Source organism: Hyla sarda, chromosome 9 (assembly GCF_029499605.1).
Source record: "Hyla sarda isolate aHylSar1 chromosome 9, aHylSar1.hap1, whole genome shotgun sequence".
NCBI classification, from domain to species: Eukaryota; Metazoa; Chordata; class Amphibia; order Anura; family Hylidae; genus Hyla; species Hyla sarda.
The window spans coordinates 164,723,586-164,740,508 of NC_079197.1; the positions used below are offsets into that span (position 1 = coordinate 164,723,586).

General features: G+C 46.1%; 1 long non-coding RNA gene across 1 annotated transcript; it reads left to right on the forward strand.

Moving 5' to 3' along the window:
- The first annotated feature begins 1,184 nt into the window (after positions 1-1,184).
- On the forward strand, positions 1,185-15,080 carry LOC130290433 (uncharacterized). The gene is made up of 3 exons (XR_008847600.1): positions 1,185-1,351; positions 5,430-5,450; positions 14,819-15,080. It is a non-coding gene; the product is annotated as an uncharacterized LOC130290433 (long non-coding RNA).
- Positions 15,081-16,923: the final 1,843 nt, after the last annotated feature.

Genomic DNA, 16,923 nt, shown 5'->3' on the forward strand with positions numbered 1-16,923 from the left:
TTTTATAAAAAGCAATCAAAAAGTCCCATAAAAAAAAAATGGTACCGATAAAATCTTCAGATGACGGCGCAAAAAATGAGCCCTGATACATCCCTGTATATGGAAAAATAAAAAAAAGGTAATAGGGGTAAAAAGATAACAATTTTACACGGACAAATTTTAGTGCATATTTTTTTTAAAGGGGTACTCCGGCGCTAAGACATCTTATCCCCGATCCAAAGGATAGGGGATAAGATGCCTTACCGCGGGGGTCCCACCGCTGGGGACCCCTGTGATCTTCCACGCCGCACCCCGTTAGCATCAGCCCCCGAAACGTGCTCGCTCCGGGTCTGATTACTAGCGATCACAGGGACGGAGCATAGTGACGTCACGGCTCCGCCCCCGTGTGACATCACGCTCCGCCCCCTCAATGCAAGCCTACGGAGGGGGCGTAGAAATGTATTGAGGGGGTGGGCCGTGACGTCACGATGCTCCGGCCCTTGTATCGCCCGTCATTACGCACAGAGCTTTCCTCTGTGCAGTGATGCTGGCGGAGTACCGCGGGGCCCCGCGCAATCAGACATCTTATCCCCTATCCTCTGGATAGGGGATAAGATGTCTAGGGGTGGACTACCCCCTTAAGGGATTAAAAATTAAAGAGTGTAATACAAGTTTGGATATAAATTTATACGGTATGGTAAACCGGACGCAACTGGATGCATCATTTTGCATATGGTTTTCAATGATTTGTCTATGAATACAGTTTCCGATACGGCTACATATGGTTTCGATGATTAAACTGTATACGGGAACCGTAGGGGGAAAACGTAATGTGAACCCAGCCTGATACATACAGTGATAGGTGATGGCAGTTACCCATTTTGTCCAGCAGGGGGTTTACACTGTGTATAATGCAGATTATTAGGAAGACGCTTGGCTCTGAGCTGTACCTCACCTTCCTATAGTCACACACACTGACCGACAGCAGGGAAACCATGACAGTCTGTGTCAGAGGAGGCGAATTATCAAAACCCGTCCAGAGGAAAAGTTGCTGAGTTGCCCATAGCAACCAATCAGATTGCTTCTTTCATTTTCGAAAAGGCCTCTGAAAAATGAAAGGAGTGATCTGATTGGTTGCTATGGGCAACTCAGCAACTTCTCCTCTGGACGGGTTTTGATAAGTCTCCCCCTGCAATAATCTGCAGGCCTGCTGAGATAGAGGGTTTGGCTATGCTCACACGGCAATGTCCGCGTTAGGACCGCTCAGGAATGCGCCGTCTCATAGACAGCAGTGCATTCCGTGCAGAGTCCGCAGAAAGAATAGACATTACTCCAGAATTTTGAATTAGTGACATGTGAACATAGTCTAAGGGTACGTTCACACTGCGGTATCTCTGCTCGCTGAATTCCGCGAACCAAGATTTCGTTTGGCGGCCCGCCGAGAAAAATACTTTGGCGGTAGGACCGTGCGGCACTCTGCCGTCACCATTGACGGCCATGCAGTGCTTGCGGACTTCCGCGCAAAGAATGAACATGTTCTTTGTTTGTGTGCGACGCTGAAATTCCTCAGTGTGAACGGGTCTCGCGGAAGATCCATTCACACTGATGGTAATGTTCACTGCGCGAAATTCCATGGGAATTCCGCAGTGTGAACTTACCCTAAGGGTTCCTGCTGCCATGTTTTTAGCATGAAGTTTACCTGCAGACAGAAGTGCTCAGACCCTGTTCACACTGTAGATAACTTAATGCAGTGTTTCCCAACACGGGTGCTTCCAGCTGTTGCAAAACTACAACTCCCAGCATGCCCGGACAGCCGTTGGCTGTCCGGGCATGCTGGGAGTTGTAGTTTTGCAACAGCTGAAGGCACCCTGGTTGGAAAACACGGACTTAATGACTGGAGTTTCTTCCTTTGCGTTTTCCTGTGTGTGAGTGGGTTGGGACCATCTATGTACCATCTAGCTCTGCACATGCTGAGACTTGTGGTTCCATTGTACATTAGTTGCCGTGCCGACCATATATGCAGCCGCCATCCTCCCTCATCTGCAGCAGAGGCCTCTTTGTAATGAAAAACTAAAGTTACAATTTTCCTGGCAAAATTGTGTGGACATTGGTCAACACTTTGTGGACTTTAGCCACTTTATCTCAACCATGGGGCACACCTCAGAAAAAGCGTTTACAGTGGGAACACGACCATCCCCTATCCCCCCCACCCCCACCCCCTGTATGGAGTTTGCCACCTGTAGGCAGTTTGCCCACAGTATATAGGATCCCCTCTAGGTAGTTTGTTCCTGTAGGTAGGACCCCATTGTAGATAGTTTGTTCCTGTAGGTAGGACCCCATTGTAGGTAGGACCCCACTGTAGGTAGGACCCCACTGTAGGTAGTTTGTCCCTGTAGGTAGGACCCTACTGTAGGTAGGAGCCAGCTAGGTAGGACCCCACTGTAGGTAGTTTGTTCCTGTAGACAGGACCCCACCGTATGCAGGACCCCGCTGTATGTCGCCGCTGATCTCTAGTGAATGGATAGGCTGTATTCTCAGTGATGTCGCCGCTGATCTCTAGTGAATGGATAGGCTGTATTCTCAGTGATGTCACCGCTGATCTCTAGTGAATGTATAGGCTGTATTCTCAGTGATGTCGCCGCTGATCTCTAGTGAATGGATAGGCTGTATTCTCAGTGATGTCACTGCTGATCTCTAGTGATGGATAGGCTGTATTCTCAGTGATGTCACTGCTGATCTCTAGTGAATGGATAGGATGTATTCTCAGTGATGTCACCGCTGATCTCTAGTGAATGGACAGGCTGTATTCTCGGTGATGTCACCGCTGATCTCTAGTGAATGGATAGGCTGTATTCTCAGTGATGTCACCGCTGATCTCTAGTGAATGGATAGGCTGTATTCTCAGTGATGTCACCGCTGAACTCTAGTGATGGATAGGCTGTATTCTCAGTGATGTCACCGCTGATCTCTAGGGAATGGATAGGCTGTATTCTCAGTGATGTCACCGCTGATCTCTAGTGATGGATAAGCTGTATTCTCAGTGATGTCACCGCTGATCTCTAGTGAATGGATAGGCTGTATTCTCAGTGATGTCACTGCTGATCTCTAGTGATGGATAGGCTGTATTCTCAGTGATGTCACCGATGATCTCTAGTGATGGATAGGCTGTATTCTCAGTGATGTCACCGCTGATCTCTAGTGAATGGATAGGCTGTATTCTCAGTGATGTCACTGCTGATCTCTAGTGAATGGATAGGATGTATTATCAGGGATGTCACCGCTGATCTCTAGTGAATGGATAGGCTGTATTCTCAGTGATGTCCCCGCTGATCTCTAGTGATGGATAGGCTGTATTCTCAGTGATGTCACTGCTGATCTATAGTGAATGGATAGGCTGTATTCTCAGTTATGTCACCGCTGATCTCTAGTGAATGTATAGGCTGTATTCTTAGTGAAGTCGCCGCTGATCTCTAGTGAATGGATAGACTGTATTCTCAGGGATGTCACTGCTGATCTCTAGTGATGGATAGGCTGTATTCTCAGTGATGTCACCGCTGATCTCTAGTGAATGGATAGGCTGTATTCTCAGTGATGTCACCGCTGATCTCTAGTGATGGATAAGCTGTATTCTCAGTGATGTCACCGCTGATCTCTAGTGAATGGATAGGCTGTATTCTCAGTGATGTCACTGCTGATCTCTAGTGATGGATAGGCTGTATTGTCAGTGATGTCACCGATGATCTCTAGTGAATGGATAGACTGTATTCTCAGTGATGTCACCGCTGATCTCTAGTGATGGATAGGCTGTATTCTCAGTGATGTCACCGCTGATCTCCAGTGAATGGATAGGATGTATTATCAGGGATGTCACCGCTGATCTCTAGTGAATGGATAGGCTGTATTCTCAGTGATGTCCCCGCTGATCTCTAGTGATGGATAGGCTGTATTCTCAGTGATGTCACTGCTGATCTATAGTGAATGGATAGGCTGTATTCTCAGTTATGTCACCGCTGATCTCTAGTGAATGTATAGGCTGTATTCTTAGTGAAGTCGCCGCTGATCTCTAGTGAATGGATAGACTGTATTCTCAGGGATGTCACTGCTGATCTCTAGTGATGGATAGACTGTATTCTCAGTGATGTCACCGCTGATCTCTAGTGATGGATAAGCTGTATTCTCAGGGATGTCACCGCTGATCTCTACTGATGGATAGGCTGTATTCTCAGTGATGTCACTGCTGATCTCTAGTGATGGATAGGCTGTATTCTCAGTGATGTCACCGCTGATCTCTAGTGAATGGATAGGCTGTATTCTCAGTGATGCCGCTGCTGATCTCTAGTGAATGGATAGGATGTATTATAAGGGATGTCACCGCTGATCTCTAGTGAATGGATAGGCTGTATTCTCAGTGATGTCCCCGCTGATCTCTAGTGATGGATAGGCTGTATTCTCAGTGATGTCACCGCTGATCTCTAGTGAATGGATAGGCTGTATTCTCAGTGATGTCACCGCTGATCTCTAGTGAATGGATAGGCTGTATTCTCAGTGATGTCACCGCTGATCTCTAGTGAATGGATAGGCTGTATTCTCAGTGATGTCACTGCTGATCTCTAGTGATGGATAGGCTGTATTCTCAGTGATGTCACTGCTGATCTCTAGTGAATGGATAGACTGTATTCTCAGTGATGTCACCGCTGATCTCTAGTGATGGATAGGCTGTATTCTCAGTGATGTCACTGCTGATCTTTAGTGAATGGATAGGTTGTATTCTCAGTGATGTTGCCGCTTATCTCTAGTGAATGGATAGGCTGTATTCTCAGTGATGTCACTGCTGATCTCTAGTGATGGATAAGCTGTATTCTCAGTGATGTTGCCGCTTATCTCTAGTGAATGGATAGGCTGTATTCTCAGTGATGTCACTGCTGATCTCTAGTGATGGATAGACTGTATTCTCAGTGATGTCACCGCTGATCTCTAGTGAATGGATAGGCTGTATTCTCAGTGATGTCACCGCTGATCTCTACTGATGGATAGGCTGTATTCTCAGTAATGATGCAGCTGATCTCTTTAGTAAACGTGTACCATGAAAGTCAATGGGGCTTGAAATTTCATCGAAATTCTGCAATTCCCCAATTTTCTGAAACTCTGCCGTGTATATCAGGCTGACCTAATGAATAAAATTCTAAGGTTATTTTTACTGCACGTTGAATGGCATAAATTAAATATACAAAAAAAGTTATAGCTATTAGAATGCGACAATGAAAATGAAAAAGATGGTTTGAGCAGTATGGCCCAAATTGGCTTGGTCACTAAGGGGTTAAATTCTTAGTTTAAAAACAAACTGAGGCTTTTTATATCTATTTCATTTTACAGTGTGTGAACCCAGCCTGAGTGAGACAAAACAATTTTATGATGCTAATAATGTTTTTTTTTCTCTCTTTGTCTTCCAGGTGCACAGACTTCTACAGCAGGTACAGCAGCTCGTTTCATGTCATTATATTCCTCCTCATTCTCTTCCTTACAGATTGTTCTGGTTTTCTTTGTTTTGTTTTCTGTGATATGTTTGGCCGCCCTTCTATATATATATATATATATGCATACAATAATAGAAGAAAAGATAATACCGGCGCACTCACGTGGTAACATGTTGCCAAGGCTGGAGGGTGAACTTCCGACGCATTCTTCGGTTAGGCTGCGTTCACCCGGCCATCTAGACCCGTTCCGTTCTTCTCCCGTCAAAATGAAAAACGGACTTTAAAAAAAATGGACAATAACGTATGTTATTTGTTTGTATCCGTTTTTGTTCAGTTAATAAACAAATAAAAAATAATTTATTTTGTTCTGAGCATGCTCAAAAGTAAAAACGGATCAAAAAACGGATTGAAAAAAACGGATGCAAACGGATGACATTAAAGGCTCATCCGTTTTCCATAGACTTCAATCTTCAATTTACTGTATCCGTTTTTTCTTTCGTTTTTTGGATGGAAGAAAAAAATACTGCATGTGCCGTTTTTCTGCTGTAAAAAAAATAAAAATAAAAGTGGAAATGAGTGCAGACGGGTGCAAACAGATTGTAAAATAAAATCCCATTGACATGAATGGGGATTAAAAAAAACGGGGACAGACGGCCGTGTGACCGCACCCTTAGCGGGGAGGCGGTTGATGGAATGGGGGGAGTCTCAGACGCCGGCCACGGACTGTATCACGCCCTCTGGCGCTTCGTCAGGCCGTGTGTGAACACACGGCCTGACGAAGTGCCAGAGGGCGTGATACGGTCCGTGGCCGGCGTCTGAGACTCCCCCCGTTCCATCAACCGCCTCCCCGCTAATGGAAGAATCTGTCGGAAGTTCACCCTCCAGCCTTGGCATCATGTCACCGCGTGAGTGCTCCGTTATTTTCTTTTCTTCTTTTCTTACCGTATGCAGTTGCCATTGTGTTACAGCGCGAGCATCTCCAGGCATCTCAGCTTCCTCTACCTTATCCACACATGCGGTACTTGCAGTAGCCGTTTTCTAGGGTTTACGGTCTTATATACATATATTCTTTTAGTGATGCCAGTGCCGATTCACACGTCCTTCTTTCAGATAAGTTTTATATACACACACACATATATATATATATATATATATATATATATTAGGCTAGGTTCACACTGCCGCCAGATAAAATCAGTCTGGAGATTCTGAGTGCGGCTCAATCAGTCAGCGCTAGGACCGCACGTACATTGCCGTCCCCATAGACCGTCCCAATAACCTGTAATATATTCCAAGCGAATTCCACCTAAAGAATAACTGAGATCCTTCTTTCAGCGGTGGAAACTCTGTCACAGAAATTCCGCAATGCGCACTGTGGGCTAAGTAGTGCATTCTTAATGTGGCCGCCCCCAGGTGACTGTCACAGAAGATTACACACTGTAACAAACTCTTCTCATGGAATTAACACCCTGATAATACACACAAACCTCTTATGCCATTTCCATCACGATAACGTCCTGTAACAAACCCCCTTGTCATGAAATTATTTCACTACTGGGGTCACACATTGATAACCCATTGTAACAAACCTCCTCCTCATGTAATTACCTTACTACTGGGGTCACACATTGATAACCCACTGTAACAAACCTCCTCCTCATGTAATTACCTTACTACTGGGGTCACACATTGATAACACATTGTAACAAACATCCTCCTCATGTAATTACCTTACTACTGAAGTGACACACTGTAACAACCCCCCTCCTCATGTAATCTCCTTACTACTGGGGTGACACACTGTAACAACCACCCTCCTCATGTAATCTCCTTACTACTGGGGTGACACACTGTAACAAACCTCCTCATCATGTAATCTCCTTACTACTAGGGTGACACACTGTAACAACCCCCCTCCTCATGTAATCTCCTTACTACTGGGGTGACACACTGTAACAAACCTCCTCATCATGTAATCTCCTTACTACTAGGGTGACACACTGTAACAAACCTCCTCCTCATGAAATTACCTTACTACTGGGGTGACACACTGTAACAACCCTCCTCCTCATGTAATCTTCTTACTACTGGGGTGACACACTGTAACAAACCTCCTCCTCATGTAATCTCCTTACTACTGGGGTGACACACTGTAACAAACCCTCTCCTCATGTAATCTCCTTACTACTGGGGTGACATACTGTAACAAACCTCCTCCTCATGTAATCTCCTTACTACTGGGGTGACACACTGTAACAAACCCTCTCCTCATGTAATCTCCTTACTACTGGGGATACACACTGTAACAAACCCCCTCCTCATGTAATCTCCTTACTACTGGGGTGACACACTGTAACAAACCTCCTCCTCATGTAATTACCTTACTACTGTGGTGACACACTGTAACAACCCTCCTCCTCATGTAATCTCCTTACTACTGGGGTGACACACTGTAACAAACCTTCTCCTCATGTAATCTCCTTACTACTGGGGTGACACACTGTAACAAACCTCCTCCTCATGTAATTTCCTTACTACTGGGGTGACACACTGTAACAAACCTCCTCTTCATGTAATTACCTTACTACTGGGGTGACACACTGTAACAAACCTCCTCCAGATGTAATCTCCTTACTTCTGGGGTGACACACTGTAACAAACCTCCTCCTCATGTAATCACCTTACTACTGGGGTGACACACTGTAACAAACCTCCTCCTCATGTAATCTTCTTACTACTGGGGTGACCACTGTAACAAACCTCCTCCTCATGTAATCTCCTTACTACTGGGGTGACACACTGTAACAAACCTCCTTCAGATGTAATCTCCTTATTTCTGGGGTGACACACTGTAACAAACCTCCTCCTCATGTAATTACCTTACTACTGGGGTGACACACTGTAACAAACCTCCTTCAGATGTAATCTCCTTATTTCTGGGGTGACACACTGTAACAAACCTCCTCCTCATGTAATCACCTTACTTCTGGGGTGACACACTGTAACAAACCTCCTCCTCATGTAATTACCTTACTACTGGGGTGACACACTGTAACAAACCTCCTCCTCATGTAATCTCCTTACTACTTGGGTGACACACTGTAACAAACCTCTCCATATAATCACCTTACTACTGGGGTGACACACAGTAACAAACCTCCTTCTTATGTGATTTCCTTACTACTGGGGTGACACACTGTAACAAACCTCCTCCTCATGTAATCTCCTTACGACTGGGGTGACACACTGTAACAAATCTCCTCCTCCTCATGTACTCTCCTTACTACTGAGGTGACACACTGTAACAAACCTCCTTCTCATGTGATTTCCTTACTATTGAGGTGACACACTGTACCAAACCTCCTCCTCATGAAAGTACCTTACTACTGGGGTGACACACTGTAACAAACCTCCTCCTCCTCATGTAATCACCTTAATACTGGGGTGACACACTGTAACAAACCTACTCCCCATGTAATCTCCTTACTACTGGGGTGACACACTGTAACAAACCTCCTCCTCATATAATTTCTTTACTTCTGTGGTGACACACTGTAACAAACCTCCTCCACATGTAATCTCCTTACTACTGGGATGACACACTGTAACAAACCTCCTCCTCATATAATTACCTTACTACTGGGGTGACACACTGTAACAAACCTCCTCCTCATGTAATTACCTTGTGACTGAGGTGACACAGTGTAACAAAACTCCTCCTTATGTAATTAGCTTACTACTAGGGTGACACACTGATAACACACTGTAACATACCTCCTCCTCATGTACTGTAATTATGTTACTACTGGGGTGACCCTGAGGAGCAGAGATCTCCACACACATCAGCAGTGACTGTACAGGAAACATGTGACCTCCACTCCAGCTCAGCCCCGCCTCCTCTATGTCACCCACAGGTCCTTCGGCCACCATCTCTCCTATCCTGCACAGCTGAGCTCCGCCCCCAACATGTGATGATGACATCATCACAGGTCCTACACCTCCAGCATCTAGAAGGCCAGGTAGGGGGAGGAGGTGCTCCCTTCTGTTCTCTGCTGCAGCTGCTATGCTCTGTGTGCAGGGAGGGAAGTGAGATAAGTCCAAAGGGAGGGTAAGTGTAATTCAAGGGGCGGTCCTGCAGGAATGCCCTTCCCTTGTGTTCCTGCAGGGTTTGAGCCCTGGTTAAAATACAATACAGTGACCCCCCGACCTACGATGGCCCCGACATACGATCATTTCCCCATACGGTCACTCTCAGAGGCCATCACATGTTGAAGGCAGCATCAACATACGATGCTTTTGTATGTCGGGGCCATCGCATAAACGGCTATCCAACAGCGCAGACTGCTTCAGCTGCCCCCGGATAGCCGTTTTACGGTGCCCCGTGTTGTCCACTGACGATCACTTACCTGTCCTCGGGGCTCCGGCGCGTCCTCTTCGGGATCCTCTGCATCGTCGGCGCTCTCCATCGTCGTCATCACGTCGCCGCGCACGCCGTCCCGTCATCCAATAGGAGCGGCGTGCGTAGCGACGTGATGGCGGCGACGGAAAGCGAGGATGCCGGGGAAGCAGAGGCCTTGCCGGAGCGTCGGGGACACCCCATGGACGCGGCGACAGCGATGGAAGACGACATCCAGGTAGTGCTGGGCGGTATGACCTAATATGTATATCACGGTATTTTTTCAAGTTATGGCGGTATCACGGTATTACCGTGATACCATGGGGGAAACAGTGTATAAGCGCAGCAGTTAACCCCTTCCCCACCATGGGGACTGTGCGCACGGCCCCCATGGCGGAGAAGGGGTTAACTGTCAGCCGCAGCGCTATCCTGATTTCCCCCATGGGCGCACTGACGGCTATTCACTTACATTTTCTCCGCTGCACAGCCTATAATCCCGGTCCCCAGCTGCGGCCGCTGCAGAGCTGTCTCCACCCTGCAAGCGCTGAATGTGCAGACGCAGCGCTTTTGATCTTCGTCCCCCGCTCCGTTCTCTGATCCCCGAGCAGGGATGGGAATGTAAGGATCAGCAGAGCCTTCTCCTCCTGCAAGCGCTGAATGTACGGGGGCGGCAGAGCTTCTGATCCCCGTCCCTGCTCGGGGATCAGAGAACAGAGCGGGGAGGAAGATCAGATGTCCTGTGCCTGCCTGTCACATTTAGTGCTTGCAGGGGGAAGGAGGTCCTGCAGAGCCCGCGCCTGGGGACGGGCATGATAAACAAATAGCCTGCAGGAAGGGGAGAGGGGGGCTGAGCAGGGAGCAGGGTCGGGGCTGAGGGAAAGATCAGAGCCAGGGGATGAAGTTTCTGCGCTTTCCCCGGGCTCTGATCACTGAGAACAAGCGGCAGCTGCAGGGGGAGCGGGGATGTGTACCGCACGTGAGCTCAGCGGCTCCCGCTCCTGCACATCCCGCGGCTCCGCCACAAGTAATTCATTTAGGGGTGGGGGGAGGGGCCCGGCGGTTTGCCGGTATGGGCAAAAACTGATATCGTGCGACAAAAAAAATAAACGGTATCCGGTATGAACCGGTATACCGCTCAGCCCTACATCCAGGGCAGCGGGGACACGTGAGTATAACCTTCAATACCAGTGGTCTTCAACCTGCGGACCTCCAGATGTTGCAAAACTACAACTCCCAGCATGCCCGGACAGCCGTTGGCTGTCCGGGCATGCTGGGTGTTGTAGTTTTGCAACATCTGGAGGTCCGCAGGTTGTAGACCACTGTCCTATACTTTACATTGCACGGATCCCTCAACATACGATGGTTTCAACACACAGCGGATGGAAAGATAAAAAAAAAAGTTATATGAGTAAAACATTAAAACATAAAAAAACAAACAAGAATAGTTCATAAATAGTGTAGATATAAGTGAATTTCAATGTGCGCTCAAGTCAAGAGTGGGATTGCGCAAAACTTTTCAAGAAAAAGACGCAAAAAGTTTGCACATATTGCTGTTTGTGCAAAAATATATAAAAATGCCATGTAAACACAACGATAAATACTTCCCTATATCTCTTTATAACCTATATACGGTAATAATCAATATTGCAAATAAATTATGTAATTGTAGTGTATTGTATTGTTGTAGGTATTTTCTACACCAGAACTGCATTTACATTTTTGCTGGTTGAAGTTGGAAACAGTCTTCTGGTTAAAAACACCCCTATGGCCGTGTTCACACGAGGGAATTTCCCAGCAGAATCCGGTGAAAAAAACATTTGCTCGGAAATTCCGTTGCAGCAGAGTCCCATTGTTTTCCATGGGATTCTGCTGCACGGTGCACACAGCTGCTGCTGAAATCCAAATGCTGGTGCCCGCGATTTACAGAATGTCCACCAGAAATGTTCCGAGCTGACCTTCCACCAAAATTCCACCTTAAAGGGGTACTCCTCCCTTAGACATTTTATCCCCTATCCAAAGTGTAGGGAATAAGATGTCTGATCACGGGGTTTCCAGCACGAAGCGGACATGGCTTAAATGGGTACTCCACCCCTAGACATCTTATCCCCTATCAAAAGGATAAGATGTCTGATCGCGGGGGTCCCGACGCTGGGGACCCCCGCAATATAGCGTGCGGCACCCACCTGTTTCTGCTCCGGAAGCGCTGGAGGGTCTGGGTTCCGACCACGGGAAAGGAAGTCCGTGACGTCATGACTCCGCCCCCGTATGCCGTCACGCCCCCTCCCATAGACTTGCATTGAGGGGACGGGGCGTGACGTCACACGGGGGCAGAGTCGTGATGTCACGGACTTCCGTTCCGGTGGTCGGGACCCAGACCCTTCAGCGCTTCCTGAGCAGAAACAGGTGGGTGCCGCATGCTTTATTGCGTGGGGTCCCCAGCGGCGGGACCCCCGCGATCAGACATCTTATCCCCTATCCTTTGGATAAGGGATAAGCTGTCTAGGGGTGGAGTACCCCTTTAAGTGCTTATCAGAGCTTATACAATGCAGTGGAATAGTAACTGTATCATATCATTGTTCCTAGTGGGAAGACTACATGTCTCAAAAATGTAAATGACCGGAACAATCCAAGGGATAGGGGGAGACAAAGGAAGCTCGTCGTCTTTAAGAATATGATGCCGAACCAATCCAGTTGCCCAAACCAGAACTCAGTTTGAATTTTATTAATGAAAGAGGCGCAGATGCTTGGTGGTCACTAGGGATGAGCAAATCGAATCTGATGAATCCGAATTCATTACAAATTTCAGGAAAAATTCGATTTGCAACAACTGCGAATATCGACGCGATTCGATCGCGCAAATCACTTCATTAAACTTCATTTAGTGTGGTCCAGGCTCCAGGGCATATAAATTGGCGAATCCCCATGTGAGGACATGGGGCAAGGAATCCTGGGAAGGCGAGAACAAGGGAAGGCAGGATGACCCTGAATCACATGCAGGATGCAGCCTATCAGTAGCCAGTCACCCCTTGAATGTCACAGCCCTATATAATCGGCAGCCATCTTGCAGCCAGTCACTTCAGTCTTTTATTGTAGAGAGAAAGAGAGGGACAGAGAGCAGTGTGTGTGTTGCACAGAAAAACATTTTTACAGCAGCGATTCACCTCCCAGTCACATCAGCGTTCTATTACAGAGAGGGACAGATAGCAGTGTGTGTGTTGCACAGAAAAGCGTTTTTACAGCAGCGATTCACCTCCCAGTCACATCAGCGTTCTATTACAGAGAGGGACAGAGAGCTGTGTGGCAGTCATAACAGGATGCGCCCACTCGTCCAACGGTGCAGAAGCTGAATGTGCTCCTGTCCAAGTTGCTGGTGTTGCAGTCCCTTCCTTTTCCAACTGGTGGACTCTGCAGCTTTCAGAGAAATGATGGCTTGTGCCGAGCCGAGGTGGAGAGTCCCAAGCCGTCATTTCTTTGCGAAGAAGGCAGTACAAGCCCTGCATAAGTTTGTCCAAGAGAAGGTGGGCCAGTCCTTGAGCCTGTCGGTGTGTTCAAAAGTGCACGGCAGCGCCGACGTGTGGAGCTGTAACTACTGGCAGGGACAATACTTGTCTTTTACGGCCCGCTGGGTAAATGTGGCTCCTGCACAGCCACAACAGCAACTTGGACAGGTCACACCGCTTTCGCCTCCATGCTCTCTGGCCGTTGGTCCTGTGACAGTGTGCGACTCCGCATCCTCATCCTCCACCATGTCATAGGCCTCCACTGCCCAGACAAGTCTCAGTAGGCCAGAAATAGCGGTTTTTAATAGTGATTCGCCGCAAATAAATTCGGACCAAAACAAATTTTTCAAAAATTTGCTCATTTCTAGTGGTCATATAAGACAGAAGTCCCATCCCAGTCCTCAATACCACAAACAGGATTTGTATTTATCCCTGATTTATTTCAATGGAGTAACTGGAAAAACCCCTGAATGTTGATGGGCTTGAGGACTGTGTTGGGGACCACCGATGTAATATACAAGCAACAGTCTCTTGAACAATTCATTCCAGGTTCCCAGCATTGATTGACAGATCTCTAACTATTTGTGTTTAGGGCAGTGGTTTCAAACTGTGGCCCTTCAGATTATGCACAACTGCAACTCCCAGCATGCCCGGACAACATTTGGAGGGTACCAGTTTGAGACCACTGGTTTAGAGGGAGATCTTTTAGGCAGGGCCGGCAGTCCACCCGAATGTCCTGGTGACCTGTACTATGAATCATGGATCGTTGTCGTAACAAAACCTGTGAGTGTTTCATGCTGCCTGTGACATGGGCAGCATAAAACTAGTGACAGGTTCCTGTTAACTTTAGGAGGTGGGAAGAGGTAAAAGGTTCTTTCACAGATACCCCATTATAAGGGAACTACAATTTGTAAAAATGGTTTCCCTTATCACTACCTTCTGAGACAAACTGGTTTCGGGAGTGACGGCCCACTCTGCCAATAACCGGCTGAGGCGGGACATCACTGCAGCTGGTGATTGACCCATCACCACCAAGACCAGTTCATCTTGGAAGATGTGGTCTGGAGCGCTCAGGGAGGTGAGTCAGCTGGAGATCGCTAGTGAGACGGGGTGCCGCCAGAGGTCCCAGTGGTAGGACCCTCTGTGATCAGACACTTATCCCCCATCCACTGGATAGGGAATAAGTATATACAAACTGGAGTCCCCTTTTTAGACCGTTCTCCACTAAAATAGAAGGTTCAAGCAATGCAAACGCTACTCCCTCGCTGGGCCAAGTGGAAAGTCCAGTCACCTTTGAGGTTCTTCCATGATCAGGAACCACCTTTATGACTCTTTGAAGCTGTTGTGATACCTGTCGGTGTTTGTCGCTAGTAGTAATGTCTGCACAAAAAGTCTCTAAGAATTAGATTTTACTGATGGATTTGTTGAATTTACCCCTGCAGTAATAAAACCTCCTTAAATCACTACAGGAAGTACAAATGACCTTGTTACTAGTGAGACTACATCCACTGATTTCACTACCATTACAACATTGGTTGAAACATCAATGGCATCCACTGCAAGTACTGAAACAGATACATCTGTAATGTCCATTACAACTCCTAGTGAATTTACCAGTACAGTATCCACCGGTCAAGAAACAACATCAACTGCAGCTTTAACTACTTCTGAGGGGACAAGTACCAGTGATGAAACAACACAAACGTCTCAAACAAGTACTTTATCTCTTACAACTACAGAAACTAGTACTTCAGTTACGTTAGAGACAACACAACCTATCACTAGTGACACTACAACCGCTTCACAATCCACTGATACAACAACACAGACTTCACCTGAAACAACAAGTACATCATCTCTAACAACTACAGAAAATAGTACTTCAGTACCATCAGAGACAACACAACCTATCAACAGTGACACTACAACAACTTCACAATCCACAGATACAACACAGAGTTCACCTGAAACGAGTACATCATCTCTAACAACTACAGAAACTAGTACTTCAGTTTCGTTAGAGACAACACAACCTATCACTAGTGACACCACAACTGCTTCACAATCCACTGATACAACTACACAGACTTCACCTGAAACAACAAGTACATCATCTCTAACAACTACAGAAACTAATACTTCAGTAATAACCGAAGCAACACAACCTATCACTAGTGACACTACAACTACTTCACAATCCACTGATACAACAACACAGACTTTACCTGAAACAAGTACATCATCTCTAACAACTACAGAAACTAGTACTTCAGTGACGTTAGAGACAACACAACCTATCACTAGTGACTCTACAACTGCTTCACAATCTACTGATACAACAAGACAGACTTCACCCAAAACAACAAGAACATCATCTCTAACAAATACAGAAACAAATACTTCAGTAACATCAGAGATTACACAACCTATCACTAGTTACACTACAACCGCTTCTCAATCCACTGATACAACAACACAGACTTTACCTGAAACAACAAGTACATCATCTCTAACAACTACAGTAACTAGTACTTCAGTTTCGTTAGAGACAACACAACCTATCACTAGTGACACTACAACCGCTTCACAATACACTGATACAACAACACAGACTTCACCAGAAACAACAAGTACATCATCTCTAACACCTATAGAAACTAGAACTTCAGTAACATCAGAGACAACACAACCTATCACTAGTGACACTACAACCGCTTCACAATCCACTGATACAACGACACAGACTTCACCTGAAACAACAAGTACATCATCTCTAACAACTACAGAAACTAGTACTTCAGTAACATCAGAGACAACACAACCTATCACTAGTGACTCTACAACTGCTTCACAATACACTGATACAACAACACAGACTTCACCAGAAACAAGTACATCATCTCTAGCAACTACAGAAACTAGTAGTTCAGTAACATCCGAAACAATACAACCTATCACTAGTGACTCTACAACTGCTTCACAATTCACTGATACAACAACACAGACTTCACCTGAAACAACAAGTACATCTCTAACAACTACAGAAACTAGTACTTCAGTTACGTTAGAGACAACACAACCTATCAGTAGTGACACTACAACTGCTTCACAATCCACTGATACAACAACAAAGACTTCACCTGAAACAACAAGTACATCATCTCTAACAACTACAGAAACTAGTACTTCAGTAACATCAGAGACCACAGAGCCTATCACTAGTGACACTACAACTGCTTCACAATTCACTGATACAATAACACAGACCCTAACAACTACAGAAACTAGTACTTCAGTTTTATTAGAGACAACACAACCTATCACTAGTGACATTACAACTGCTTCACAATCCACTGATACAACACAGACTTCACCTGAAACAACAAGTACATCATCTCTAACAACTACAGAAACTAGTACTTCAGTTACGTTAGAGACAACACAACCTATCACTAGTGACACTACAACTGCTTCACAATCCACTGATACAACAACACAGACTTCACCTGAAACAACAAGTACGTCATCTCTTACAACTACAGAAACTAGTACTTTAGTAACATCAGAGACAACA